Below are 5,041 nucleotides of genomic sequence, written 5' to 3'. Positions count from 1 at the left end.
CCTCATCCAATATCTGTTCAGCACCCATTACGTAAGGAGCTGTGGAAAGTTTCTAAAGTTATAGAAAAAAAAAAAGAAAATGACTGACTTTGTACTCAGTGAGCTCAGGACATAACATTATAGTAGAGCCATACTCACTATGTAGGAAATTATATATATAAATGAGTAACCAAGCAAATACCATGAGCCCTTTTTAAGAGGAAAAATACACATTTGCATAGATATCCATATAACTCCACATGTAATTTTGGGAGTCCACACATCACTAAAGCCTATCCATGAGCCCAGGAATTCATGAATCATAGGTTACAACTACTGCTTGGATGGTCCTTCCATAATTAACTATCATGATTCTTCATTTCATAGCTGCCTGACATACTGAAGAAATTTTTTACTATCACATTGTACTAGTTATATGGGTAATAAACCTTAACAATTCCATTAGTTAACAGCTAAAAAGACAAAAAATTAATATGTCACATAGTTTCTGAGGGTCAGGAATCTTGGAGTGGCTGAGCTCAGTGGTTCTGGTGCAAGGTCTTTCAAGAGGTTGGAGGCAAGATGTTGGCTGGTCCTGCAGTCATCTTGGGGTTTGATTGAGTCAGGAATATCTACTTTCTGGCTCATCCACATGGCTAATGGCAAGAGGTCTCAGTTCCTCGCAGGCTGTTGCTGCCATCCTCACTTCTTTATCACATGGGCCTCTTTATAAAACTGCTCTGACATAGTAGCTGTTTCTCCCAAGAGGAACAAAACCAGAGTGAAGAGCAAGCCACAGTACCATTTATGACTTATCCTCAAAAGTAAAATAATTTGTTTTAGTCTATTTGTCACAAACACCAACCTGATACAGTGTGCTAGAGGATTTCACAAGGACATGAATACCAAGTGAAGGGGATCATTGGGGATCATCTTGAAAATTGGCTACCACAATATTAAAACTAGAATAATGAAAATTACATTGAAGTGGTCAAGGTTCTTGGAGCATAGTCCAATTTCTAAAATTAGTTAAGAGTAAGATATTAACCAAGTTGATCACCTTTCATATGTAAGGAGAGACTTTGGTCGATAAACTCCCAGATCTCTTCCAGCTTGAATATGATGCGATTAGATGACCTTCCCATTTTAATTTCAATGACTAGTAGTTATATAGCTATTAGGAAGGTATTCCTAAGACTCTGTCAAAGCTAGCGTCAAGTCAATCAATAAATACTCTCAATTTAGGCACTCAGGAAGACACAATTTATCTTACCATATTATAAAAAGTAATGATTATTGAAGTTACTGCTAACCACAAATATATTGTTTTTACTTTGAATTTTCATATCTACTTGGTGATTATTAGTAAAATTGCAAAGGAACAAATTGTCAACAATGTCCTTCAAAAAATTTAGTGTTGTTGAACATGTAGAATTTTGTTCATAAAAGCTGGAGTGTATTAGGTATCTCCAGCTTATAGACAACTCCTAACACAAGGCCTATAAAGTTTTCTGAAATCTATTTCATGTTGGGTATGTTGTCATCATGAAGCAATAGTTCATGAACAAGTGCCTCAAGGACTTTTGAGGAGGATTGCAAGTTATTGAAGTAGAAAAGCCTTTTAGGAGATCAAAATATATCCTAATATCAACCCCGAAGTCCCTTGTTGCATAGTCAAGCATGGCTGCATAAAATAGATTGAATAAAACTGGAACCATCAGATAGTTCTGCTTCCCAGGATTAGTGATGGATGGCTCTGGCCAGATGCCATCAACACTAACTTGACCAGTCATTTCATCATGAAAGTTTCAAGCAGTTGGTAAACTTCTCTGGCAAACCAACCTATATTGTATTTGTCAGAGCAGAGATTCTTTGCTGTCAGCAAAAGTTGTGGTAGATTAATAATTGCAATGTTGACAGCTAAAGGATGTAACATTCTTGTTCATTGTAAGATGGTATCACTGGAAAATAAGTGACATAGCCTTAAAAATTATAATGTGAGCTATTCTTGATTTTTTCAAGAACAATTCAAATCAGTAAAATACACTCATCATTCAATGTGATTCAACAAATATTTAATGAGGAGACTTCAGTAAATAAGATCACCAAGATCTTTGCCCTCAGGTAGCTTACCATTTAACCTTTGAAGGGAAATAAAATGTAAACATTTATAAGGTTGATGAATAAGAACTACCATAAACAGTATTCATAATTGTAATGAAAGCCTTTCTTAGGGCTCATTATTAAAAATTTGACAACTAACTACTATCTCATCCTCTCTCTCTCTTTCTCTCTCTCCTCCCTTTTCTCCTTCTTCTTCTCCTCCTTCTCTTCCTTCTCCCTCTCTTACTCCCACCCCACCATTTTTTGCTCTTCCTTCCTAAACCATATATCTTTGCTGAAACCAGTCTCTGCCCTTTTCTACCTTGTCCCTGGCTCAGGAGACTGACCCTGAATGGACTACACCAATAGACTTCCCTGCCCTCTAGTTTCTGTTGGGTTTAGCCAATGGGGAGCCACACCAGCAGTAGAAAGGGAGCAAATCGAGCTCAGGATATTTTTTCTCCTGGCTCCTTACTTCACTGAGTTATCTCCAGTTGGCCAAGTCCCTTGACCAATGAGTCACAAAGTTTCTTCCTTTATGCCTTTATGCCTAGTATAGTAACAGATCCAGAGTACTGCACACTACCCCTGTGGTTTCTGTACACATACAGATTATATCTTTGAACATAATTATTTTACCAACCTCCTCTTGCATTGTCCTAATTTGAATATTACACTTTATCTATGAGAAATCTTCACCCTTATATTAGTTTTGCCTCTAGGTCATTTTCCTTTTCTTCAGAAAAGATCTAATTTCAGAGATAAAAGAAAACAGACAAACCAAACAAAAAACTAGGCTCTGCAAGCAAGCGTTTGCCTGAGACTTGTCATTTGTCTCACTGGTTAGTGGTTTCTTTAATTTTTGCTTCTGCTTCTTTGTTTTTGCTTCGGTGAGGACTGGCAGAAGGAACTGACTTCAGAGCACCAGTGAAGGGGAAGAGGCAAAGGGGAATACAGAGTAAATAAGATCAGTACTAGAGTTGTAGTTATGCCATAAGAATTAATTCCTACTATATTGATAAAGATTTCTGTAACTGAGGAAATTAAAACTTGGAGCAGAGGAGGAGAAAATGTAGAGCAACTGTAAGGGGACAGGTAAATTCTATGAATGCAGCAAGAGAGGAGAGCCCTTTTCCACAGTTGAAACTGATAAATTAGGGCTTACTTCACTTTAATAAGACAATTAATCATTGGATTCATTTGGGGAGAAAACTAAAAAATAATTACAATAATTATTTAAAGTAATTTATAACATTTCTATTTTAATTTCCTTTCAGTAGGACATTACTGCATACAGTGCAGAACATTACATCATTAAAATGCTGAATGATAAATTTTTATAAGAAGACATATTTTTAATTCTAGTAAACCTACCCACGCACACATAGAAGATAATGCAATTTCATGTAAGTCTATTTACTCATTGTGCAAAAGTCATTAGTGCCCACTGGTAAATAAATCTATGTGCATTTTACACATATGTTGGAATTTCACATCTAAAATGAATCTCTGCAGAGACTGAAATTTAGTCAAAACTTTTTTTGTGTGTATAAGTTACAGTAATATTCCTAACATACATACCATTATAAAAATAGAAATAGGCTCATTCCATTAAAGACAGAAAAGGCAGTTGGACAAACCAGTAGTTCATGATAGCAAAAATCTTAATACTTTTTTTATTTTTGTTATTATTCTTATTAAAACAATGAATACTTTTAATAAAACTTTCAAGTAGTAGAGTGTTTTGGATTATACATGGCCACAACATTGTTCCCCTCATCAAGAAATGGAGTCTTGCAGTAAGTATCAGAAATTATTTTGTTCTGATGTACTTTCCTTCCCTTTTCTATTTTACGCACATTTTCCTCACTTTTAAAATACCAATATACAAGGAAAAAATAGAAGAAAGTAAATGTTAATCAAATGTCTTAAGGATAATTCAATAGCAGATATTACCAATAAAGTTTAATAAAAGGGTCAAATACATAAAAATGAAAAAAATGAAAGAAAGAGAAAGAGAGAAAGAAAAAGAAAGAAAGAGAGAAAGAGAGAAAGAGAGAAAGAGAGAAAGAGAGAAAGAGAGAAAGAGAGAAAGAGAGAAAGAGAGAAAGAAAAGCTAAGAAAGAAAGAAAGAAAAGAAAGAAAAGAAGAAGAAAAGAAAGAAAATGTTGTTGTTATGAAAAGAAAGAAAGAAAGAAAGAAAGAAAGAAAGAAAGAAAGAAAGTTTTCCCATTGTTTGAATCTAGGCTGGTCTTGTTACTTGCTCTGACCAATAAAATACAGCAGAAGTGATGCTGGGTGAATATCAAGCCATGGCTTCAAGAGAGCCTGCTGGTTTCTTTCTTTCTTTCATTCTTTTTTTTTTTCCTGCACTTTGGAAAATGGCTGCCTGTGAACAAACTTAAAGAGAGACCACATGGAGAGGCCTAGCCATCTCAGACATTCCAACATATGTCCCAGACATAAGAGTGAGGCCATTTGGGACTAACCAATCCCTAACTAACCTACCAACCAACTGTAGACAGAAGAGTCTAGACATGACATAACATAAAGACAAGCCAACCCAGTTGAACCTTTCCTAAATGGCTAACCACAGAAGTGTAAGCAAATAAATCATTGTTTGAAGTCACCAAATATCGGGGTGCTTTGTTATACATTAATATACAACTAATACAGATAGAAAAGCATAATACGATAGGTAAAAATTCTCCTTACACTGATTCCCCCTACCTTGTTTCCCAGAAATTATCAGTTAACATTTTTTGTTTGTTTGTTTATCCTTCTTGACATTTTATGCGCCTTGGTGAATGGTTACATAGAAGGATGGGTAAATAGGTAGGTAGGTAGATAGATAGATGGACAGATAAATGATAGATGGATAGATGGATATGGATAGATAATAGATTTCACAACTATCGTTCAATAAGTTACTCTTCTTTAATTTCTGCTTTAAGTAAAA

This window comes from Pteropus medius, unplaced genomic scaffold, assembly GCF_902729225.1.
Source record: "Pteropus medius unplaced genomic scaffold, Ma_sr-lr_union100, whole genome shotgun sequence".
Classification (NCBI taxonomy): Eukaryota; Metazoa; Chordata; class Mammalia; order Chiroptera; family Pteropodidae; genus Pteropus; species Pteropus medius.
The sequence above is the reverse complement of the archived record's forward strand: the minus strand, read 5'-3'. Positions refer to the sequence as shown.